Raw genomic sequence first — 26,817 nt, 5'->3', positions numbered from 1 at the left:
GAACATGCATGTATATATATGTTGCATGTGTGCACATGTATGTGCATGTATGGAGGCATTTCAGTGAAAGGGAAGAACATTCTAGAAGGCGCTGAGATAGAAGGAGGAGCCCGTTGTCTCTAAGGAATGGGAAGAAGCCTGTGTGGCTGCCAGAGGTAAGGCCAGGGGAGTGAGGAGCAAGGTCCCCTAAGGCCTTAGAGATCAGATCGGGCAGTTTGGCCTTTGTCTTAAGAGTAATGGGAGGCCACTGCAGGTTTGTAAGCCTAGAGGTAATAAGACCTGATTTACATCCTAAAAAGATTATTCAAACTGCTGTGTTCAGCAAGGATGAAGAGAAGGCATGAGCCAGAGCAGGGAGACCAGGACTTTACAAGGAGGTAGAGCTCACTGTTATCATGGGGAAGACATTCAAAATATTAGTAAGCAAAAAGCAAAACAAAAACAAGCTGCAGAAACATATGCATGATTCCATTTCTCTTTTTAAAAAGAATATGCATAGCCTTGCATATATATATTCTGCATCTATGTGTGTATATTCCACATGATAGAAGTTTGTGCTGGCCTGGCTTGTTTCCAGCCCTTTGCTATTACTAATGCTTCATTGTAGAATGGAAAACATCCTGGACTTGGGGTCCACACGCTTCAGCTACTTCTCCTAATTCCTGCCTTTAGGCATGTCATTTAGCTCCCCCGAGCCTCAGTTTTCTCATCATAAAATGAGGGTTTTGGGCCCGATAAGCTCTAGACATGAATTCTCTCTGCTTCTGGATTCTCGTAACTCCAGGCAAAAAGAATGTTCCAGGAAGGGTAGCGGCACACATTATGCAGGCAAGTCGCGTACCCCAGCTCTGTTTCAACACTGCAGAGGTAGGGTGACGTTCTGGAAGAGCAGCAGCAGGACTGCGGAGAGCGAGAACGTCTCCCAGGGCAGCCTGACAGTGGGAGGAGTGGGCGGCTGCCTGCACTGTGATTCCCCGCCTGCCTGGACCAAAATAGCCCCATCTCCTGGCCTGCTCCAGGAAGCTCCTTCCTGGTGAGCAGGAAATTCACTTACTCAGGACTGGTGCTAGATCTACGTTAAGTTATTGCCCTCCAAGGTCCCATGAGCCCAGATGAAGTAATTACACCGGCAGAAATGAAAGAAGGGGACCAGAGGAAGGGAGGACTCACGTACTAGCCAACCTCGAAAAGGGGAATGTTGGTGGCACTCCCCCTGATGACTGGGGGTGAGGGCGTGAGCAGCACTGGAGCAGGGTGGGAGAATGGTTTTCCTAAGGCTGGACCTTGGAACACAAGTTTGCAGGATGCAAATAGGTGCTATTCAAAATGGGGATTCAAGGGTCAAATAAGTTGGGGACACACAGGCTTAAAGAAGGTTGAGCAGGTTTTTCTACCATAGCACTTCTCAGAGCTTGTTAAGATGACTTCATTATGCATCCTTGAGGAGAAGTAACATGATACACGTGTCCCCACCTTTTTAAAAAGAGCACCTTGTGAGGGAGACCTTCCTCAAACCACACTACAGAAATAATAGACTAGGCTGTAAGTTTGATGGTGGGGGAAGGGGGCTGGGGTCTTACCTCCACCCAAGCACCCGGTGCCTAACACACTGATGGGTCCATGCTGAGTACATGCTGAGTTGATGATTATTCAACTAAAAACTTCCAAACTAAGTTTTCCTATTTCAAGATATGGCTAGGGACACATCTGGGTGTCTGCTAAATTCCCATATACTGTGGACTGAATATCTGAATCCCCTCAAAATTCATATATTGAAACCATAACCCCCACTGTGATGGTATTCAAAGGTGGGGATCTTTGGGAGGTGACAAGGTCATAAGGGAGGGGGGCACGCTCATGGGTGGGATTAGCCCTCTTAAAAGAAAGGACATGAGAGCGTGTTCTGGGTTCTTTGTTCTCCATGTGAAGACACAATGGGAAAATGACCATCTGAAAACCAGGAAGCGGTCCCTCCCCAGACACGGGATCTGCTGGCGCCCTGATCTCAGACTTCCAGCCTCCAGAACTCTGAGAAATAAATTTCTGCTGTTTAAGTCATCCAGTTTCTAGTAATTTGTAATAGCAGCCTGAACTGGCCAAGAGACCATCCAACACTTCTTAGTTCTCACTGTATAGACTTCCTATTAACATTAGTAGAGTGACTACAATAACCTCCCTCAGAAAAATTCCCTCATGAACTTTAAGAGCTTTATTCTTTCTTCCTTGAGAAAACCTCAATGTGCATCTATTGAAGGGTAAATTAGTAACTTACTACTAGGAGACCTAAGTAGCTCTACTTAGCTCTATGCTAACTAGCTAGTTACCAAAGTGTTAGGGTCTCAATTTCCTCATGTATGAAGGCTGAGGATAGATTATGTACTAGTGACAATAAATTCCCCAATCCCAGTGACTTTTAATAACAGGGGTCTATTTCTTGCTCATGTTTCATGCTGGTCATGGATCAGTTGCTTCACTGACCCAGTGACTAGGAACCTTCATTCTGGGCCCTGGGTGGAGGGGCAGCCCTGGTGGGGCATGCTGAGTTATGCAATGGCTCTTAAAACTCCTGCTTGAACAGGATCTACTCTGTATCTGCTCACATCCTCTTGTGCAAAGCAAGCTATACGGCTATGCCTGACATTAACAGGGCAGGGAGGTATACTCCTTCCATGGGAGGGCACAGAAAGTCACATGACTATTGGTGGGAATGTAAATTGGTGCAGCCGCTATGGAAAACAGTGTGGAGTTTCCTTTAAAAACCTAAAAATAGAAGTACCATATAATCCAGCAATTCTACTCCTGGGCATATATCTGGAAAAAACAAAACCCCTAATTCAAAAAGATACATGCACCCCAATATTAATAGCAGCACTATTTACAACAGCCAAGAAATGGAAGCAACTCAAGTGCCCATCAACAGACAGTTGGATTAAGAAGGTGTGGTGTATATATAATTCCACTTTATATATATATAATGGAATATTACTCAGCCATAAAAAGAATGAAATAATGTCATTTGCAGCAACATAGATGGGCCTAGAGAAATTATGCTTAGTGAGATGTTAGAGAAATACAAATGATACAAATATGTTATCACTTATGTGTTGAATCTGAAAAATACTACAAATGAATGCATATACAAAACAGACAGACTCACAGATGTAGACAACAAACTTGTGGTTACCAGAAAGGAGAGGGAGGAGGGAGGGACAAATTAAGGATATGGGATTCACAGATACAAATTATTGTATGTAAAATAGATAAGCAACAAGGATATACTTTATAGCACAAGGAATTATACCCATTATCTTATAATAATTTATAAAGGAATATAATTTGCAAAAATACTGAATCATGCTGTACACCAGAAATTAACACAATATCGTAAATCAACTATACTTCGATGAAAAAAAAGATATCACATGACAAGGGTGAAAATGTCTGATCCTTTTACTGAGGATCCCTGGGAACCCTGATACAATCTGCCACAGATTAGATGACATTTAAGCTCCTTTAGTTCTAGTTTTAGTATTCCTAGTCTCTCCGAGAATAAATCCAAGCTTTAGTACTCCTAATGTTTTCCTAGAACAGAAAACGTTGAAAAAACTGATTTTTAATGGAACTTAATGAAAAAGAGAGACAATAAGCCTCCACTTGTTGGCAGCAAAATTCTAGAATTTTTTTTTTCCAAAGACAGTCATGAGCAATTTGAATAGGGAGTGGTTGCTGACTTTCAGCCTGGTTCTCTAAAAACCATGCCACTTATATCCTGTTTGGTTTTCATGGGATTGTAAGACTGATGGCCCTGGGGAGTGATGTACACAGTGAGTCTGGGTTTCAGCAGCATTTTGGTAGCATCTCTTTTGGAGATGAGATGTGTGACTAGGATGGTTCATTTACATTTTTGATGAGGGAGCAACTGTATCTGACAAGTAAGAATGAAGAGGATGAGGTTTGCCTCGGGGCTCTGTACTCAGGTTTGCCCCACTTTGTCCGTAATTTTAGCAGCATTTGGGTGGAACCATGGTTCATCACATCGGTCCCTGACACGAGGCTGGGAAGGGTAATGAATGCATGGTGTGATGGAACTGGGATCCTCAAATAAATCATCATAGGTAAGAATCATGGGTAAAACCAGTAGAAAAAAGCTGAACAGAAGTAAATAGTAAGGTATGGTATTTAGAGTCCAAAAACCAATTACATAAAAAGAGTATTAGGGAAATGTGACTTGCTAATTGTCCTTCTACGGAAAGATGATAAATCCTGGTAGTTTGGTTAAGCTTAATAAGAGCAAATATAAAATGACTGCTAAAAATATGGTGAGGCTAATAATTGTAGATTTCATCAATAGATGTATAGTGAAGTCAAACTGCAAGTCTATGGACTTGGATGGGGCAGTGGGATTAGAAAGTGTGGGGGAGGGGTAGGGGAGAGAGAGAAACTTAAATTGCACAGAGGCTTGGCTTGCTTTGCCTTTCAGGGAGCATGTGTGCCCCAGGTTCTTTGCTCTGTGTCTCCCTAAGTAAGGGTACCTCCCGGGGTTGAGTCTGATTCTGTTCCCTATAGACATACATTATAATACCGCATGTTAAAGGGCAAGCAGCCCCCTGAACGCAAGCAATCAATCATGTGATCAAGCAAAGAGCAATGATCTGTTCTAATGCTGGCAGAAAACTGTGGGTGTTGGATTTCTTGAGGGGGACAATGCTGTTCTCCAAAGTGGCATCTCTTTTCAAAGGTAATAATTTAAGTGACATTCCGTTTCTGCCTTGTGTGCTGGTTTTAGAGTCCATATTCTGTGTGAGCTACGACTGCAATCTATAGGGTCAGGATGGATGGATGTGATTGTTCTGCTCTTCTTTGAGAGGAACTTCAAAGGCCGGGGTTCACAAGGCGGGAGGTGAAACATCATTAGAAGAACCGTTGAGGGAACCGGGATGTTTTGCCTACAGAATGAAAGCTTGAGAAGACGATGAAAAGTGTGTTCGGTTGTCTGAAGAGCTGCAATGTGCCTGGCTCTGTGCTCCTTCTGTACTGTGTGGAGTCAGAGTCAGAGATAGTCTGTGGAAGTTATGCATGATGGAAGGACAATTTTTCTAGCAATTTAGCACAAAATGTGGAGTAGCTCACCTGAACAAGGTAGTGAGCTCCCTGTCCATTAGGGGAACCTAGTAGGAGCTGAATAACCATGTGACTGAGATGTTGATAGGAGACTTTTGTTTTGCCAGTAAGTCTCCCCCCTTCTTTTGGTTATCATATCTGATTTTCCTGCAAGATCTCCTGATAAGAACTCCACTCACAATACATATGTTTCGGGTGAAGTGATATTGACTTGCTTTCAGGGATGGGACTGTGGGTTCAGGCCCAGCATCTCATCCTTCTGGCTACAGTGACTGGTGAGGGGTGGGCATGTGACCCATCTATGGCCAAGGAGAACTACTGAGCAAAAAGACAGGCGTCTTTTCTACAGGGTTTGAAGCAGGAAGGATATAACTCAGGAGAGGGTAGCCCCCTTGACACCACTAAGAGCTTGAGGATGGAGAAATCATGAAAGGGAACAGAGTCAAGAGATGAAGAGGGACCAGGTCCCGATGACCGTCAAACCACGACTGAAGTAGCAATCCTGCAGGACCCGTCAGTTATGTGAGCCAACACATCCCATTGTGTAGGAAGACAGTTTGAGGAGGGTTTTCAGTAACTCACAAATAAGTGCCCTTGGTCGTTACGGTACGTCCTGTGAGGTTACTGCTATGATTCTCCACGTGTTGAGTTACAGCGTCACGCACCCATCCGTCTCTCAGACGTATCAGTGGAGGAGCTAAATGCCATCTGGCTATTGTGTGAACAGATCGTGGGAGCCAGGGCAGGAGGGGAAGCAGAGGGATGAGCTGACAGGCTTTTCAGTTGTTGTCCAGGAGAGGAATGAGGGTGTGGACTCTGGTGTCGGGTGGAGGTGGTGAAAAGTGGTCAGACTGGGGATATGTTTTGATGGTAGAGCTGACGGGACCTGCTGATAGACTGGGGGAAAAAGATGTGTGAAGAATGACAGGTTTTAGCCTGAGAACCTGGAGGAATGGGGTGCTATTTAAGCCAGAAAGCACTGGGGGAGGAACAGATCTTTTTAAAAATGGGAGTCAGAGAGGGAAATCAAGACTTCTGCTTTTCATATGAAGTTTGAAATGCCTGTAAGACATTAGGAGTGAGAAGTTAGGTTAACCAAGTGTGGGTTCAGGAAAATGCTGGGCAGAAGACACAGTCTGGGAGTTAGCATATGGATGGTATTTAGAGCCACAGGCAGGACTGGATGAGTTTATCATGAAGACAGAAGTTGGAGAGAAGAGGACTCAGGGCAGAGCCCCAGGTGTCCTCCAACACCAAGAGGTCAAGAGCAAATGGCAGTTAAAAGAAATAGAGACGGAAGTCCTGAGAGTTGATAGAAAAACCAGGAGAGAACGGGGCCCTAGAGGCCTAGTGAAGAGAAAGGAGGGGTGATCATCTGTGCCAAATGCTGCCGATGGTTCAAATAAGAATTGCAAGTTGGGGCTAAGGACCGGCAACTTCTTAGGTTGGTGACACCGAGGTGGCCAGGGACCTTGGGGGAGCTGTTTCTGTAGAGCAAAGGATGGGAAGGTGGCTGAAGAAGATGACAAAGACAATGCATGGGGAGGGACTGACGGCAGCAGGTAGAGACAACTTTCTTCAGGAGGTTTGCTCTGGGAAGACAAAGGAAAGAGGGAGGCAGGTGTGGGTGCCAAGGTGACAGCATGTATTACAGCAAGTCTGTGGGCGCAGGGAATGACTTCGTGAAGAAGGAAAGTTTCTTCACAATGGAGTGCACGGGGAGAAAGATGTCAGCAAAGTCCTGAGTAGGAAAGAAGTAGTGCACGGACAGAGGTGTCGGCCTTGGTAGGATGATCAGTGAGGGTCTGAGGTCTGTGGGCTGCAAGTTAAACTCAGACCAGGTAGCCTTGTCTGTGTCTTCTTTTCTAACCACAGTGAGCTGCTTGTGGGGGCCGGGAAGTGGGCTTTATTCAGGGCTGGGGTTTTGCCAGGAGGTTAGGACAGAAAAGGAGTGCACTGAAGAGCTGAGGGTGTCTGCAGGGATCACAGGGAGGGCAAGGAGGGAAGTGAGGAGCCTCAGGTTTTGAGCCCGGCGTTACCCCAGCCCAATATGAACACAGCTCAGAGTTGTGTGAACTTCCTGAGGGGAGTCTCTGTACCTCTTTTTTCTGGCCCTGTTCCCTTCTTACACTAACTGCCCACCCTCCAGCCCAGATGGGGCAGATTCCCAGAGACAGCAGAAATACTAGCACTGGTTAAAGCTGCAGATTCCTGGGCCCTGTTGCCAACTTACTGAATCTAAATTTCGGAGATGGGCCCAGTATCTACCTATGAAGTAAGGGCCTCAGTGCTCCTACCCTCAACCAGTGCCTTTGGAGCATCAGTTTCCTTTTAAAAAGAACCTTCACTTAATTCTGTGCTCAGGTCAGATTAGCTGCTTGGTTTGGGGAAACTGCAGGAATTTTTGATTCTTCCACCATTCTTCCTTGCAATCAGCACTGAAACATTCCCTTTTAAAAAAAACGTTTTGATTTCCCTTCCCTCCTGAAAAGCTACCACTGAGCACTGCCCTTCCAGTGGAAATTCCTCAAAGATGCTAATATTTGGCATCTGAAGGTTCCTGGGCTGTGCTGTGTTTGGTTAAGAAAGCAGAGCTTTGTGGACTCATGAATAAACTCGAAGGACATATTCTACTCTCCTTGAAAGTTTATTTCCCAACAGGAGAGCCATCTGTTTTTCCACCACCACCCTCAGCAACACAATCTATGAAAGCTTGTTTGCCCCTTCCTTTTGGCCATGAACACATGACATTCGGTTTCAAAGAGGTATTCATTATACTCAGAAAGTTATCTTGCATAAGATACCAAGATTTAAAATGAGAACTAGCAGGACACATGTTCAAATAGATTTGTTCATCTTATCCACGATTCAATGCCAGTTTCAGTGAGAATCATCATCTTTGTTCCACTGATAGTCTGGCTACCCTGGTCTGCTTTAAGTTTCTTTTTCAGACAGGGCCCTTTCCTGCCCCAGGGCCTTTACATATGACATTTCCTCTATTTGCAAATCTCTTCTCTCTACCCCCATTTCACATGCCTGGTTCTTTTTCATTTTTCAGGCTTCTAGTGAAATACCACTTCCTCAGAGAGGCTTCCCTGTCTACCATGTCTACTGTAGGTCTTTTGACCACTTCCATCTCCCCCATTCCTTTTCTCAGCACTGTATTTGTTTCCATTATTGCACTTGTTACAGTTTCTAATTATTATTTATTTACCTGATTATCATCTATATCTTCCAATAGATTATAAGCAATATGAGGGCAGGAACTAGTCTGCTTAGTCCCCAGTGCCTGGCATATTATAGGTTCTCAACTTTTGGTTGACTAATTTGAGTAAGCCCAACACAGAGAGTGATGTGATTAAAATACATTTTGGTTCATACTCCTTCTGCATCAGTTAGGATTAGGTTCAGCAGCAGGTGACAGAAAACTAGAAATAACAGGGGCTTGAACAAGATAGGACTTTATTTCCTTCTCTGTGTGGTAGTTCCATGGCAATCAGGGACTCAGTTTCCTTGCAGCACTTAGCTGTTAGGCTATGGGTTTGGCTATTGTACTAAAGGTCCAAGATGACAGCTAGAGCTCCAGCCATCACATCTATATTCTAGGGAGTTTACAGGGAGAGGGGAAACATATGACGGAAAAAAGAGCCCATGCCAGTTGTCTCTCAGGAAGGTTTTCTAGAAGCTGCCACCACAACATTTTTGCTTTCATTTCACTGGCCAGCCCTTAGTCACATGGCCATATCCAACATTTTCTCATGCCGGTGCCTTTGCTCATGTTACTTCCTGCCTGAAGGGCCCTTCCTTTTCACCTCTGCATGTTGGACTCCAGTCTCTCTCAGAGTCCAGAGCCAGTGCCAGGAAGTCTCCATCAACCCCATCATACCACATCCATCGCCCTTTGCTGTGTTGCCATGGCACCTCGCTTATGCCGCTTACACCACCTTCTCATTTTTTTATACACGCAGCTGTGGCAGACACTGCTAGTTGCCTAGCAGGGAAATAAGAGGGAAGCTTCCATGGAAGGAGGCAGGAAAACCTGGAGGGCTAGGGGGCAGGGCTGCATTTGTTCGGAGCACATTTGTGGCGGCCCCCTTCAGACTGGACATGTGCCCTCTGGTCACCACTGGCCTCACCATGCCCTGCACTGCTTACACTGGGTCGGCCTCACATAAATTACATTACCTGCCTGGCCCTTGTAGGTGTTTAGCCTCACGATGCATGAAGTGGCTCAGCCCACTTGGCCTACGATACCTCCAGAAATAGAGAAATGCGCTTGTACGGGTCAGCCCAGGGCCTTGCAAATACCACCATTTGTCTTCCTGTAACTTGCACTCAGAGGCCACAGTCCCACCTCTCGGGGCCACACAGATTATACTGACTGTCTCTTGCACATGACAGTTCCTCCGACATTCAAAGTCAGACGTGTTGCCATTGCTTTAACCTGCTCTCAGTGGTAAGCACTTGGTAACTATCAGCTCTTGTTACGAGTGATATGAATAATGTTATGACTGATGGCTCAGTGCCAGATATGAGCATTTAACAAATGAAGTAAGCCTGGGTCAGCAAAGGGAAACCAGAGTGTCAGAATTTTATGGGCATTTTGGAAATCATTAGCCCAGGGATAACAGCCTCTTGTGTTCATGGATAAGTGGAGAGAGGCTGCTTGAAGCAGTATGCTGATTCTCAGGCCATACCTGGGCTCGCTGGTAAGGGATTCTGGGATGGACTGGTGATGGCTGCCAGGAAGAGAAAGGAGGGAATGGTGGAGAGATGTCAGTCATTTGCCATCTCTGATTTTATCCAACTTCAAAGGCCCAGAGAAGTGGAGAAGGTCCCATGAGGAGTAACGTGCAGTACGGAATCTAGAATCCCTGACTTCTAGAGTCTTTCTTCGGACCAAGCTTCCTCACTGCTGTTGGTGTCTCCCAGAAAAATTCATGGGCTGATGAAATGCTTATTAAGACCCTAGAGGTATTTTTGGTTGTTGTTCCTCATTTTCTTACCCGCTAGCTATCTTAGCTACCTCCTCCAAAGGCTGCCTTTTACGATGCATCTCCTTCCCTAGTTAAATAAAAAAGATTCATCCTGCTTCTTCCGCTGCCATTCTTTTTGGAAATGCACAATAATCAGTCTTTAATGAGCTTGTGACTCTGAACCGAGGTATAATAATTTCAGTGACTCTGCAGCTTCCGTTGATGGAAATATATTTATTTTAGAAGCTGATGACCTGTGGGAAAAGACTATTATTCTAAATATCATATGAGGTCATGGGAGCTGATGGAGGGCTCAGGGCAAGGGGGAGGAGAGGGGAAGAAAACCAGTGAAAATTAGAATTGCATATGAATGAAAATAGACTGCTTTCTATTCTGAGCGAGAGATCTTGGTTTTGCAATTCTTTAGGGGTGCTGTAGCAAGATGTACTCAGATGTGAGAAGTTTCGTGAGGCTAGCTCAGCCCTTTGCCTAGGGTTCCACTAGGTGACATGAGGGGTGGCAGCTGAGGTCAGCCTTAGGTCCTAGGATAGAAGGCTAGTGGGAACTATGAGGAGGAAATGGGATGGTCAGAGACCATGCTTCATATCTTTACAAAAGAGTTGTTCCTGTACTGAGATTTCACATAAAGTATTACACTTTCTATTATAGGAAAGCTAGATGAGCCAAAACCAAACTAATAAACAAGCAAGAGCGCACAGTTACCAAGAATGTGACTCCTCAGTTATTCTAAGTGAATTTTACACACACACACACACATTATGTAAGATGGGGAATCTTAGTGGACATACTCGTTTTAATCTAATTTTTACTGTTAGTATGTCGTGATCCTTTTCCTTGGTCAATAAATCAAGATTTGTGATGTCCTATTGATTCACTGATTACCCTCCAAACAACTACCCCCACCTTCCCATTTCTTAACAGAACGCACGAATACCAAGCCCCATGGTTTGGGCGAGTGATTTTACTCCCAGCTCTGGAGTAAACTTTGATTAGATTGAGCCAATCAAGCTTGTCTTATTACCCAGACCTTGGCAGTTGGTTCAGGGATGGGCACTTGACTCAGTTTGGATCCAAGAGGAGACATTTGCTAAGGCCTTTAAAGTTAGGAAGTTTCTCTCTTTCATGGAAGCCTCTGGAATTGATGCCATCTCTTACTTCGGGTGGTGTGGTATAAGAAGGTGGGACTGGAAGTGCAGCGGCCTTGCTCCTCACAGGAGGGGGAGCCAGCAGAGACCGAAGCTGTGCAGAACAGAGTGGAGACTATGGCTGAAAATACGAAGCGGGGCCAGGAAACCCTCAGGAACCTCTGGATCAGACCATGCCTGAGGCTCACGCCACCTCTGTACTTTTCAGTTAAATAAGTCAATAAACTTAAGCCTGTTTGAGTCATGTTATCTATTACTGGCAACCCAAAGCGTCCTAAATAATACAATGATTTTACACAACAGTAAAATATCCTATTACATGGATGCGTTTAAAGTATTTTCATTCCTACTATTCAATTTAATCTCAAAGTCATCTTATGAGGTTAACAAATTTGGCAAGTGGGTAACGAAGGCCTGGAGGGGACAAACCGATCTATCCAAGATCATACAGCTGGTTAGTGGCAGAACTAGGCTTCCTGACTTTTTGAACAGAGCTTTAACACTCAGTTACACCTCAAGGAGAGGGATTATGGCCCAGTCAAGACAATAATTCTGAAGGATGGGACCATAATATTAGGCTGACAGTTAGGATGTGCAAGTGACCTGTCATGTGAATCACCTCCACCTCAGATTTGAAATCGAGGATGTAAGGCATGAAAATGTTTAGAGATCAGAGTAGTGATTCTTAAACTGTGGTCTGGGAACCCCTGGGGGGTTCCTGAGATCTTTTCAATAGATTTGTGTCAAAAATATTTTCATAATAATGTTAAAATGATATTTGCCCCTGTTCCATTCTCATTCCCTTGTAAGTATTTGGTGATGTTTTCCAGAGGCCACATGACATGTGATACAAAACAAACTGAATGCAGAAGGAAACATAAGAATCCAGTTGTCTTCTGTTAAGCCAGAAACATTAAAGAAATTTCAGAAATATCAAACAATGTCACTCTTCTTACTAATTATCTTCTTGTTGTTTGGAAAATATTTTTTAAAAATGTGTTATTACGTTAACGTAAATGTTTCGATGATTTTTGAAGAATATAAATAATTTTTTTTCAGTTTTAACTTTCAACACAGTACATATGGATAGACATAACCTACACAGACAAAAGTTGTTTGGGTCCTCAATATTTTTAAGAGTGTAAAAGTGTTTTGAGGGTATAACATTTGAGAGCTGTTAGGTTAAAGGATAAATATGACATTCGATTAAACTTCTTTCAGGAGACTCATTCAAGCAAGCCTAGTCTCTTTTTGGCTATTGACACCTAGACTCTAGTCACAAAGTACACAGTGAACTGGAGATTTAGTCAGTGATGGGTAGTATGATCAGCATGGTTTAAACCAATTTGTACAACTTTGGTCAAAAGTTCCTTTGGGGATCAGAATGAATTTGTTGCCTACTTTGATCAAACTGATCAGAAACTGACAGGATCTGTCCATTGCTCTGTAGACACATGACGCCACTGGAGTGCTATGTAGTGAGAGGTAACATGGTGATGGCAAGCAACAGAAGATGACCTGGCTAACTGGGCAGAGAAGTTGTTTATCAAAAGGATCTTGGGAGCTCTCAAAGATGTTAGGAGAAATGGAGAGCCAGGCTTGAAGCTAAGCCTCTGGGAGCAATGAAAACATCACTCCATGGAACTAGCTAGACGGACAGAACAACACTACCCCTGTGGTCCCACCAAGCCCTTGAGGAGACCACCCACCCCTCTGTGCCAGGATCTCAACCTTACAAACGTTGTCATCCCAAAAGTCAGACCCCTTGCCACCATTCTTGCCAGCAAAATGGATCTCCTGGAAATCTCTTTCCTGGAGTTGCTTTCTTTGGAATCAAAGTTTATAGGAGTGTGTCTGATTGGCAGAACCTGAGACACACGCTTTCATTCAAGTTGCAAGAAAGGCTGGAATTTGATTTGAGTTTTATAAATTCTGCCTTGGAGAGGTGGGATGCACAGGGCTGAAATGATCCCAAACATTGAGAAAGCATTTAACATGAGCCAAGAAGTCAGAAAACACAGCTGACGTCTGCAACATGTGGTGTTAGAAGCCACAGAGTTGTGGTTATGCAGAAGGTGCCAGAGTTAGGCAGATCTGGGTTTGAATTCTATCTCTGTTGCTGCTACCAGATGTAGGACCTTAGGAAGATCACTCAAAGTCTCAAAGTTTCAGTGATCTTACCTACATCTTTGGGTAGATATGAAAATTAAGTTAATTCCTTAGATGAAATAACATGTAACATAATATTGTGTGTACCTAATAGGCATCCCATAAATAGTAGCCATTAATATTACTGATCTTCAGGCTTTGCAAATAGATGCATTTTCCCCTAAAGGGGTAAAGGGAAGCCAGGGCACAAGGATGCCAAGGGACTTGCACAGAATTTAAGCAAGAACTAACATCAGGGTGTGCTTCTGAGCTCACTGATTCTGGGTCCAGCTCCTATCCCAGTTCTTCAGACCCATCACCTACTTCTGTAATCAAAATATGGCAGAAGTAATAAATATCTCATATTAGCCAATTTTTTTTTCAGTGGGGACATTTAAGGTAAATTTTATTATCTTCCTAATCTTTTCTGCATTATTTGAAAATTTACTAATGAGTACATAGTATTAAAAATTTAAAAATAGCAGTAAAGCTGTTTTTATTCTGGGGAACAAAGATCTGTCTCAGTTTCAGTCTCCCTCAAAGCTGAGCCTAAGCTGAGGATTTGGGTCTTGAGGGTAATTTATGTAGGAGGTGACTGAAGTCTAAGTCCTGGTTTTCTAAGGTCTGTTTATTCATTTACTTATTTTTAATGGAGGTACTGGGGACTGAACCCAGGACTTCATGCATGCTAAGCACACACTCTACCACTGAGCTATACCTTCCCCTAGTCTTCATTTTCTAATGAACCAGAGAATCTAATGAGCATTTCCCAAGTGTGGATCAGTATCAAGAGTGTTACTAGAGATAACCTACATAACAGGGTTCTATGAACAACTGTGGGAGATGCTGGGACAAAAAGGTATTTTTACTGCAGGACTTCTCAGGGCCTTTGGCCTGCTGACGCACGTTGAGAATGCCTAAGAGGGACGTACAGCCCCAGTCCCTGTTGTTATCCAAGAGGACTTTGTAGGGTTAATACTCTCCTGAGTACTTTGGGAAATGTTGCGTGATCTCAGAGGTCACTTCAAACTATAAAGTTAGTGATTTCTATGATCTCATTTAGTCTTTCTCCCAAGTCAGTAAAATGAGGAGCCATGTTGAGAATCACTTGGTCAAAACCAAGAAGCCAGTTGTGAGCATAACTGGACTCAAATCCAAATCTTTTGAGCCAATTTTTTCCCTACAGTGTGAGGAGGGCAGGCATTGTGGCTTGAATCATGCTCCCCAAGAAGTTAGGTCAAAGTTTAACCCCCATACCTCAGAACGTGACCTAATTTGGAAACAGAGCCTTCCTAATTTGGAAACAGATCATTAGCGTGGGACCTGATTGGAATGACTTGTGTCCTTATAAGAAGGGGAAATCTGGACACACATGCTCACAGATGGAAGATGGTGTGAAGATACAGGGAGAATGCTACGTGAAGGAGGAGGCAGAGATTGGAGGCATGATGCCGCAAGCCAAGGAATCTTGAGCTGTTGACCTGGGACCTGGGACCCTTTGCTGGAGTGCTTGCACCTGGACAAATGTCTCCTGTGAGCAACATAATACAAACAAACTATAAGAGATGAAAAGGAACTGCACCCATGTGCAGTTGGGGCAATTAAGAACAGTAAGATACAAAAAGGCCACAAACCAGCTGCCCCTTCTGAGATGCCGAGAGCAAAGCACGGTACCGAGAGGGTAGGCAGACCACTAAGCTACATTTCCTGCCCAACCCACCGATCTGCCCCCACCCTCATTCCGTCTAAGGGACCAGCTCGCACCCACCGTGGGGAGTGAGCAAAGGAAACTGTTACCCATTTTCACTCCCTCATCCTGTAGCAGGAATCCCAGTAAAGCCTTGCCTGAATTTCTCGTCTGGCCTCGTATCAATTTCTATTGATTAGAGCGTCCAAGGAACTATTAGAAGCTGAGAGCGGCCGGAAGGATCTTTATCCTGTACGTTTCAGAGGGCCACCACCTTGCCAACCCCTTGATTTTGGACCTCTAGCCTCTGGAGCTGTTGAAGAATACATTTCTGTTTCTCTCGGCCACCCAGCTGTGGGTAGTTTGTTATAACAGCTCCAGGAAACAAACACAGCACATGCGATAGGAGCCCTAGAATGGACGCTTCTAGGCTCCGTTTGTTCGGGCCCAGGTCTGAGCTCTGAACCCAGCAGTGCACAGTGGCCTGCAGGGAGAGCTGCCGGCCTCAGCCCCAGGGAACAGGGCTTCTGTTTAACAGCTGAGAACAAGGGGATTCTCCACGCTTTCCTCAGACCCAGGCTCTCTCCTCCCTCGTCTTCTCACCTCAGCAACAAACAGGAGAACTTACAGGCTCATAAACCTTTTATAAACAAACAGAATCCCTTTTATGTTCATTTTCCTTGTGTCTGGGCAGGGCTGTTTCCTTGTGCTGGGCTGCCGGGCCATGGAATGTGACCTCTCTCTGTGGAAAGAGCCAGGAGCAAGCTTTGCCAGCAGAGTCGGCAGGGACAGAGCTGCCCTGGGTGTAGACACCTGTTGCTCCAGTCTATTTAAAGAGACCTCCTGGGTGCTCACTGCCCCAGGCAGGGCTTGAACCTCTGACTGTAATGAGTCACTTCTGCATTGTCATGATAAGATCTTCTGATTTGGTGCCCATTACAGGGTTCTGAGGTGTTAGGAGCAGAGGATTAAATCCCTGCACTGACTATAAAATAGGCAGGGCATCCCCATTTTACTGATGAGCAAACTGAGGCCCAGATGGATGAAGGGACTTTTCCCAGAGTCATGGAACTAATTCATGGCAGAGCCGAAACTGCCCTAAAAAAAGGAGCTGCGTGTGGGAGGAACTGAATATTTATCTGAGAAAATACAGCTGTACGGCAATGGGTACTTGGGCTGAGGAAGGAGCAGTTGCCCAAGGGAAATGCTGAGAAATGGGAGAATAGGGGGGCCAAGAGCCCCAACTTTAGAGTCAGAACTGTCTTTGAATGTAGGTCTTGCCAAATTCTAGCTGCATGATTGCAAGTTGCTCTCTGTGCCTCCGTGTAACTGACAAATGAAGAAAATAGTTGTACCTACTTCATTAAGCTGTCCTGGCCATCAGATGACAGGATCCGCATATTTGACTTGGTGTCCGCCGCGTGGGGACCATTCGATACATCACAGGTATTGTTGCCGTGGAGGTCAGTAACAGCTCTAGTCACCCTGCGCCTTTGCCTGGAGCCGACCTGGTGAATGCTGGGCCCTCTGTGGTAGGTAGGCTCAATTTTGGAAGGATGATGACCACACTGAGGAAGAGCTGGGTGCGGCTCCAAGCCAGCAAAGTCCCTCGGCAGCTTGTGGAGCTGGGGAGCAATTGGGGATCCAAGCCCGCAGAGCCTACTCCTGCAGCATACTCTGAGGGCCTGTGAACAAAACAAAGCAAACCTGGGATGAAGTTTCCAAACTGCTCTCAAGTGCTGCCAAGCCTGGATCTGCCTTCCAAGCCACACGGAGGCAGCTTCATCCCCCACTCCCTCAGAGGCAGGGCCCCGTGACCCTTTGGGAGCTGGAATCCATCCTGAGCAATGGAGCAACTGCTGGACAGAGTTCATGCTCCCAGGAGGCTCCTGGGCTTTGGACCCTGCACCCCTCATGCTGAGCTGTGCCAAAAGGTGGAGAAACAGGGTTGGGATAAAATCCAGGGTCAGGAGGTCAGCTCTGCTGAAGGTGACTATTACCCTGGAGCCCCTCAGGCTCTTTACTCTTCTCCTATAGAAACATCTATTCGCTTCCTGTCCCCCAGGGTAGGCCTCACAGTGGCACTCCCTTGCTTCAGAGTCTTCTATGGCTCCCAATTACCTGTACCTACTTAAAATTCCTAAGCCTGAAATTCAAGGCCCATGTGTGTCTGGCCTCAGTATTCCTCTACAGCCTGGCCCTTATTGGGCTCCACATGAGCCCACACTCCAGCCATATCCAGGACTTGCAGTCCCTCACATGCACCTGTGGATTCTACTCCACCATGTTTTTCTTGTGCCCATAAGAAAAGAGACATAGTGAAGACATGGTGGGTGTTCGTTATGTATCAACTGAATCAAATCATACTATATTTTGCCCTCTTGTCATCTTTCCAGAGCACAATAAAAATGAAGACATAAACCAAAATAGCTGTGAAAACTCCACCTTAAACAATAAGGATCATTGAAACAAACTCCTGATACTGCCGTGTCCATCTTAAGCCAGGACTGCAAGAGGCTTAGTCTAGCACTAAAAAAGGGGCAAATTGGAGCTTTCGTTCTGCCCTGTGTCTGGGGGCTAACAGCCCTGGAACAGAATATCCCACCCACCACTAGGCTCCATCACTCTTTGCCCCTTACTCCACATTACTTTTACTCAAGTAGAGAGCAAGGCTGCTGAAGAAGCCTGGTATGACAGAGAACAGGGGGGTGAAATGACATTTTGTAGGAGGACATTTGTCTTTTCTTTGTTGGGGACCAGTTCATGCTACCTCTGATTTGGTGGCTAAAACCATTTTTTGGGGGGTGGAGTGGGGAGGAGTTAATTAGGTTTCTTTCTTTCTTTAAATGGAGGTACTGGGGACTGAACCCAGGACCTCGTGCATGCTAAGCATGTGCTCTACAGGTGAGCTACACCCTCCCCTCCTAGCTAGCTAAAATCATTTTGGAGGTAGGATTCTTGGCTTAAGAAAGGCCCAAGTCAGCCCAAGCAGCCTTATGGTGTTGGCTCTTGCAGGGTCCGTATCAGTTCTCATCTGGGGGCATTTTCGCCATGCACCGCGGGGACACTGGCAACGCGCGACGTTTAGAAAAGACCTGGGGAGCTCTTCTCTGGGTCATCTTATGACACAGCTCAGCCTCATCAGAGAGGTCTTCCCTGTCCATCTCACAGTCATTACCTAGGATGGTCACTTCATTTATAGTCTTCATAACACTTAACAACGTCTGAAATTATCTTGTGTATGGGTGTACTTGTCTAGAAAGTCCTTGTCTAAATTTCACCTCCTCAGGCCTATGCAGCTCCTTCCTTTTTTGACCCCTCCTAGCACTTTATAATTCTGACTGACTTTTTCATCATTCCGCCGTGCCTCTGGATTCTGTGGACGTTGTGCGAGTCTCCTCACCCTGCTGTGATCTCCTTGCAGACAAGGACTGGGCTTTACCCCTAGAGGTATTTCCTCCCAGAGCCCACACTGCACAGAGAGCTGCTTACACTTTTGTTGACGTCTGTTGCATTGACTCCCAGTTTGATTGCCTCCCATAGTGCAGCCAGGGAGCTTTCTTCTCTCTGACATCTTCAAGGTGGAGACACAGTCTTTAGCAAACTAGATTTCACACCGAGTGAATTCTTAAGCAGACAGGCAATTGTGAAGGCAAGAGATTGTCGAGTCGGGCTATTGTTTGAGCTCCTCTAAGTGTATACTCTCAGCCGAACCAGGGAACTTGTGAAAGGCTAAGCGGAACACTGTGAGGGTTGTAAAATTCCATGCTATCCATGAAATGGTTTCTGATCTTTGCTCAATTACTCTTTTAAGCTGGCCCGAACCATGTTCTGAGATTCTCTTTTACTAGGATAATTCCACTGACGAAGAGTAAGCATTATATTCCAGAGAGTTAAGAGCTGGAAGAGACCTTAGAAATCATCCAGCCTGACTCTCCGTACTTAATAATGAGGAAACTGAGGCTTCAGGAGGAATTGTGTTCAACATTGCACAGAAGTCAGGAGCTAATGTCCAATACCCAGGCGGGGCTCCTGACTCTTGGTCAGTGCTGTTTTCATCCTAAGGTTAGTCCCTTTAGTCCCTGCAGCTCTTCTGATGTGGTCACGTAATATGTTTCTTCCCCCAAACTGCAGGTTTCAATCCTTTATGCACCCTGGCTGGTGGAATGGGAACATGACTCCATGGACTGAGTTCAAGGACAGCAGGAAATCTCTCCCGTTTCCTCCCTGCCCCAGGCTCCCACCCTGGCCAGACATTGCTGCCAGAATTGCACCATAAAAGACAAGCAACTTTATATCCAGACATAATCTGTCCTTAGGCCAAAGGTTGCAACCTCAGATGCCCATGGGGGCTGAGGAGGTATTATACTGGTGAGTCGGCACAGGTCGGGCTGTGGGGGGCGGGAGAGCACAGGTCATGTCCAACGGGCCCAAGGAGGCAGCTGTGGGTCCACGCCAGCCAAAGGGGCCGTATCTTCCGTGTTTTCAAAGAAGCCAGAAAAGCACATTCTTCTTATTTGAACTCTTCTGAGTTGTAAGCGTTGGCAACAATAACAACAGAAAAATTAAAGTACTGTCTGCTCAGAAAACAAACACGTAAAACTCCTCTCCAAGCTGGACTTGATCTTTCTCACATAGTAGTGTGAAGCTATGTACAGACTCTTTCTAATGGTTGGAGGATGAGATCAAATAAAACGTATCCTCAGGGAGCTACACGGAACACCAGGTTTGGTGGTGGGGCATGTGCAGGGCCTGCAGAAGGATGGGGTGAGTGAACTTGCATGACCAGGAGAGCGACTGTCTCCATCAATTCTGCACCCTGGGGGCCTCATTTGCTTCACCCTGAATGTGGCAGGGGTGGAGTGTAGGGGAGAGAGGAGATATGAGTCAGGGGAACCGCATCCATAGGTCAGGCTGAGTGGAAAAGACACCAGGAAGGGGACAAAGCGGTGTGAAGGCCACCGAAGCCGTATGATGCTGCTCTGACTTCCCTGCTGTGGAGGGGCTGGGGAGATTGCATCCTGTGCTAACAGCACCACTGTTTGCTTCCATGCTATTGCCAGACCTCAGGAAGCCTTGACTCAGTCTTGCCCCAAGCGACCTCAGTGGAAAGTGTGAGAAAGCAAGGAACATCAGCTGTTTTGTTTATCTTTAAACCCAGCAAGGAAAACAGTTGTGGACACAGTGCCTGGGCCTAAGGCCTCAGCCTTCTGACTGTCTGGGAGTCCCTGGAGCTGCTGAGGACCATTCATGGCAGGTGGGGAAGGGAGTGTCAGCCAACCCAGAGACCCCAGGAGCTTGCAGAGCCCTCTGCTTCCCCTGAGCCTCCTGGGGGGCAGGGCAGACTTGCCCTTGAGGTGCCATTCTGCTTACTTCTGATGAGGGGGTGGCTGGGCCTTTGCGGAACGTGGCCTCCCTGCCTCCTGAGTGGAGCCCAGCAGGAATCTGAAGGAGCAAGACTGAGAAGCTTCTCCTGCTGCTTCTTTGGCTCTCCAGCCACACGCCTGCGGTTTGGGCCCAGCATCGCGGACAGCTGGGTTTGTTTTGGTGTTCAAACTTGGGGGGAGGGACATGATTTTAACATCGAAAAAATAAATTGTTTTCAGAAGAGAGAGAAGGCTTCCAGCGGGAGCCCTTGAAGGCTCTAACCTCGCCTGCTCCCTCCTAGTGTCAGAGAATCAATGCCTGATGGGAGCCAGCAGTTAGCAGCAGCTCTAGGGAAATGAACAAGCAATGTCGTGGGAGCTGGACCAAGTATCCCCGAGATGTTGGGAGGGTCCACATAGCCTCTACAACGGGGATCTCTGGGACCCCCATGTTTACCTGGGTCCTTGCTGCTACTTGCTGTTTTTAATACCTGCTGCACGTGTCTGGGTCTCAAACCCTCTGGGGGCTGTTTGAGAGAGCCCAAGAGGAGGAGGGACTCATGGGAACAGGTGAGATGTGACAGCTGTCTACAAATGCTGGATGTTAGAGAAGCTGTCAATCAAAAGTCGGAAAAAATAGACTTCTCTGGGACCCCAGACAATATAATTAGGACCTGATGTGGAGCTAAAGGAGGCATGTTTTCCTGTTAATATAAACAAAACAAAAACAACAACAAAAGTCAACTTTTTTTTTAAATAATCAGGGGTGTCTGCCTGTCAGTTGTTCTGACTAGCCTGTCACCTCCTCAGAGACTTCCATGAACTCCTCCCCTGCTCCTTCTCTATCTACATTTGATCATCCCTCAGTTATTCTGTACCATCCATCGGTTTATTTCCCTCAAGTTACTTATCAAAGTCAATAAACACCATGCCTACTGCTTGCTCACTTGTTTGATTTCTGTCTGCCAGTCTGGGTGATCAGCTTCATGGGGGCAGAGATCTTGTGCCTCACTGTCCTTGTCTCCCCAGTGCCTAGCATGTAGCCCGGCACATAGTAGGAACTCAGTAAACATTAGTTCTACTCAAGGCAACCTACAGATTCAATGCAATCCCTATCAAAATACCAAAGGCATTTTTCACAGAACTAGAACAAATAATTTTAAAATTTGTATGGAAACACGAAAGACCCCGAGTAGCCAAAACAATCTGGAGAAAGAACAGAGCTGGAGGAATCACACCCCTGGACTTCAGACTATACTACAAAGCTACAGTAACTGAAACAGTACAGTACTGGCACAAAAACAGACACATAAACCAATGGAACAAAACAGAGAGCCCAGAAATAAACCTATGCATCTACAGTTAATTAATCTATGACAAAGGAGGAAAGAATACACAATGGAGGAAAGACAGTCTCTTCAATAAATGTTGCTGGAAAATTGGGCGGCTCCATGTAAAAGAATGAAATGAGAACATTCTCTAACATCATATACAAAAATAAACTCAAAATGGTTGAAAGACCTAAATGTAAGACTGGAAATCACAAAACTCCTAGAAGAAAACATAGACGGAACTCTCCTTGACATGAATTGTAAGAATATTTTTTTGATCTGTCTCCTAAAGCAAAGGAAATAAAAGCAAAAATAAACAAATAGGATCTAATTAAATTTAAAAGTTTATGCACAGCAAAGGAAACCAATGATAAAATAAAAAGATAACCTACTGAATGGAAGAAAATATTTGCATATGATATAACTGATAAGGGGTTAATCTGCAAAATATATAAACAGCTCATTCAACTTAATATAAAAAAAATCTGATTAAAAAATGAGCAAAAGACATGAACAGACATTTACCAAAGAAGATGTGCAGATGGCCAATAGGCACCTGGAAAAATGCTCAACACTTTAATCATCAGAGAAATGCAAATTAAAACCACAATGAGATATCACCTCACACCTGTCAGAATGGCTATCATCAAAAAGAACACAAATCACAAACGTTGGCGAGGATGTGGAGTAAAGGGAACCCTCATACACTGTTGGTGGGAATATAATTTGGTGCAGCCACTGTGGAAAACAGTATGGGGGTTTCTCAAAAAACTAAAAATAGAACTACCATATGATCCACTAATTTCACTCCTGGGATATCTGAAAAAATAAAAACACTAATTTGAACAATCTACACGCACCCCAAGGTTCATAGCAGCATTACTTACAATTGCCAAGACACTGAGGCAACCTAAGCGCCCATCAACAGATGAATGGATCAAGAAGATGTGGTATACACACACACACACACACACACACACACACACACACACACACACACATACTACTCAGCCATTAAAAAGAATGAAATTTTGTGCAGCAACATGGATGAATCTGGAGGGTATTACGCTAAGTGAAAAAAGTCAGACAAAGACAAACACTGTATGATATCACTTACATGTGGAGTCCGAAAAATAAAAGCAAACTAGTAAACATATCATAAAACACAGACTCACAGATATAGAGAACTAGTGGTTACCAGTGGGGAGATGGAAAGGGGAGGGGCAAGACAGGGATAGGGGACTGAGAATTACAAACTACTATGTATAAAATAAATAAGTTACGGGGATATATTGTACAACACAAGGTATACAGCCAATATTTTATATTAGCTATAAATGGAGTATAACTTTTAAACGTTGTGAGTCACTATAATGTATACTTGAAATGTATATACATTGTACATCAACTATACCTCAATAAAAAACAAACATACAAAACAAAACAAATGCACATTAGTTGACTGAATGAAGCGTGAATGAGTACTTCCGGAGGGAATCAGTTCCTCGCCACTCGAAGGATTTAGGCAGAGGCTGAATGGCCAGTAGTAAAAGATGCTAGGAAGCTCTACTTTCTCGTCCTTCCTGCATTGGTTAGTTATGCTAGCTGCTGGGACAAACAGACCCAAACTATGTAATGGTTCAACCATCAGAATGAGTTCTTTTTGCTTATGTCAAGTCTCAGCTGGGTGATTTTTGTTGGGTAGGCAGCACTTCTCCAGGGGGTGGTTCAGGGACTCAGGGCTTTTCCATCTTGTGGTTTCAGTCATCTTCAATACAGTAGTTCTCCCCTGATACACGGTTTTACTTTCTGTGGTTTCAGATACCGATGGTCAACTGTGGCCCGAAAATATTACACGGAAAATTCCAGAAATAAACAATTCGTAAGTTTTAAATTGCACGTTGCTCTGAGCAGTGTGATGAAATCTCATGCTATTTGGCTTCATCTCATGTGGGATGTGTTTCATCCCTTTGTCCAGCGTATCCTGCCTGTTAGTCACTTAGTAGCCAACTCAGTTACAAGACTGACTGTGTCAAGTAACCGTTATTTTACTTAATAATGACCTCAAAGCACAAGAGTAGTGATGTTGGCCATTTGGATCTGCCAAAGAGAAGCTATAAAGTGCTTCCTTTAAGTGAAAAAGTGAAAGTTCTCTATTTAATAAGGAAAGAAAAAAAATCATAGGTTCCTAACATTCACGCTAAGAATAAATTTTCTATCTGTGAAACTGTGAAGAAGGAAAAAGAAATTCATGCTAGTTTGCTGTTGCATTTCAAATTGCAAATTGTTATGGCTGTGGTGCTTAGTTAAGTTGGAAACACATTAAATTTTTACAATAAGATATTTAGAGGGAGAAATGGAGAGACCATATTCACATAATTTTATTACAGTATGCTGTTATAATTGTTCTATTATTAGTCATTGTCATTAATTTCTTACTGTGCCTAATTCATAAATTAAACTTTATCATTGGTGTGTGTATATATATATGAAAAACAGTATATGTAGGGTTGCTATCTATAGTTTCAGACATCCACTGTGGGTCTTGAAAGGTATAAGGGGGGAATACTGTATATGGCTTTTTAGGTCATCACGCCCAATGGCATGGAGCAGTTAGAAGGGGAAGAGGTGATCACAGGCCAAGCCTGGGGGAGGGACAGAGCCCTTCTGCTCACTCCCCATTGGCTGGAACGCCATCCTATCTAATTGCAAAGTTTGCGTCATGGCCCAGGGGAGGGAGGAGATGAGCTTGGTTCATGATCCGTCAGGCTGGGCCATGCCTACATGGGCAGGAGGTAGGAGCAGATCCTTTCTGGGAGCCTCTCCAGCCTCCAGCATTTGTGTTTCAAGGTTTGTGTTTCCTTTTTGTGACAAGTTAGCATGCAAGGAAAAGTCAGGTCCTTGTCATCTGTCTTTCCTTTTAAATTTTCTAATTCTTTTTTCTTTTGCTCAAGAATTCCCTTAAGTGTTCTGGCGTGTCATCCTGACAGTGAGAACATTTTCTTAGGCAACCGCAGAAATGCCCAGATCAGACAGACCTGCCTAGGAACCCCTGGATTCATCACTCCCTAGGTATGTGGCGCTGGGCAAGTGATCCAACCTCGCTGTCCCTACACTTTCTCCTCTGGAAAATAAGGACAAGAGCACCAGTAATACCTCCTTTGCACTGTTGTGACTAGTAACATAGCAGCGGTGTATGCCATTTACGGGGCATTTACTCCAGGTGGTTGTCCTGGGTGCCTTTTATTTTTTTTTTATCATCTTTTTTAAAGTTTTCACAGCAACACTATGAAGTACAGACTACTGTTAGCTCTAGTTTTATAGAGGAGGACACAGAATCACTGAGAGATAAAGCAGCTTGCCTAAAGTCACACAGCTAGCAGACTGGGGACTTTGTGAACAAAGTCATCCGATTCCAGAGTCCATAAGGTATGTAAAGGATGATAACAATCATAATTATCATGAGGATGGTTTTTTTTTGGCTGTTATTAGTCGCTCTTGAGCCAGTCCTAGGCCTACTTATAATATTAGTCATGATTTGCAAAACATTTCACGGTTTATAAAGTGCCTTTATGGCTCTTAGCTAGAGAGTTCTTTGCAATGACTCTGAGGGACAATCACTGGGTACCCCTTTTACAGAGGGTAAAAATGAGCCTCAGAGAGCATGGGTCACCAGCTCAAGTTCACACAGCCAGAAACGGGTGGAGTTGGCTCTCGGACTCCAGCTTTTGATAAGGCCATTGTGCTGGTTAAATTCAGTATTTGTTAAGCACTTAGAATGGTGCCTGGCACATAGGAAGCATGATATAAACATTTGTTAAATAAATTAATTAAATAAAACATCGCACACCACTGATCTCTTTAACAAATATTTCTCTAGCTCCTCTACCATCTGGGAAGTGAGGGGGGTTGTAGCTGCGAGCCTGGGTCTCTTGTCTCCATCCTCCATCCCCACCCTCCTTGTGCCCACTGTCCTTAGGCTGCCTCTTGGCTGGGCTGGTCTGTTTCTGTTCACCCTCTCCCCGTGCTCTGGCCTGCCCTTCTTGGCAGCTCCCTACGATATGGTCTCCTCTTGGCAATTAAAAAAGAAACTGGCCTCTCATTGTTCCTGTGTTTCAGGCCTCTGCTTGCTACAGTCTGATGGAATCGTCTTCTAGAAGGTGTTGTTAACCAACAGTGATGTGATGGGTCACAGTGCCCTCCCACGTAACGGATGCACGGGGGGGCTTCAGTTAACCACAAGGAATGATTAGTGGTGGAATTCAGGCCTCCGCATAGGCCGATGGGGGAGACATTCTTGTAGGAGAGGTCCTGAAGTCACAGCACAGAAACTTGTGGAGCAGGAGGGCCAAGCGTGCTCAGGGTTTTACATGAAGTCCATTCTGACTGGAAGATTAACGATGCTTCCTTGTCACTCTGCCCCTTTTCATAAAAGCTCTTCCTAAAGTTGCTTCGGAAGATTCCTAACGTTCCTTGTCAAATAGGGCCCCAAATGATTTCTAACTCATGTTTTTAATGGAACAGATCCAGAAATTCCCAAACAGTGAGGAAATAGAATTGTGAAACATGTGTACACTTACTCAAAAAATTTTATTGAGTCTCTATTATATGTCAGGTACCGTTTTAGATGCCGAGGAGGTGACACTAAGCAAGCAAACCACGAGCTCCCAAGGGCTTTGAGATGGCCTGTAAAATGCAGGTCTGCCTTTTGAACCTTGGGTGCGAGGTGCACCAGGTGATCCCCTAAAGTATCTTGGGCTTTAAGCCCTATGAACACATGACAAGACAACTTATTGTTTTGCTAGTTTAAAGAATTCCTTCCTTCTGAGTAAAGACATTACGTGTCCAAGGAATACTGTGGGGATTTGACCCCTTTAGGAATCTTGTGATAGATGAATGTGGGGAGATGGCAATTAGCGGGCAACAGAACAACATTGGAATGGTGGTAATACGAGTAAACAGTCTCATGGTGTTAGAAGCCTTGGAACTAGTATGAACAATGGCTGTGTTCACCCGAGAATC

At 44.8% G+C, this 26,817-nt stretch overlaps 1 protein-coding gene across 3 annotated transcripts in view; it reads right to left on the bottom strand.

Annotated features, from left to right (window-relative positions):
* LOC123615445 (alpha-1B adrenergic receptor) overlaps positions 1 to 26,817 on the bottom strand; it is a 389,400-nt gene that overhangs the window by 121,058 nt on the left and 241,525 nt on the right. For 2 of the 3 annotated variants that reach the window (XM_074361023.1, XM_074361021.1), the window contains exon 4: positions 16,458 to 16,783. The gene's annotated coding sequence lies outside the window, so the exon portion shown is untranslated. Of the gene's footprint in view, positions 1 to 16,457; positions 16,873 to 26,817 lie in introns of those variants that run through there. The other variant, XM_074361022.1, reaches the window with a different exon arrangement.

Source organism: Camelus bactrianus, chromosome 3, assembly GCF_048773025.1.
Source record: "Camelus bactrianus isolate YW-2024 breed Bactrian camel chromosome 3, ASM4877302v1, whole genome shotgun sequence".
NCBI lineage: Eukaryota > Metazoa > Chordata > Mammalia > Artiodactyla > Camelidae > Camelus > Camelus bactrianus.
This window is presented reverse-complemented; position numbering and strand designations above follow the sequence as displayed.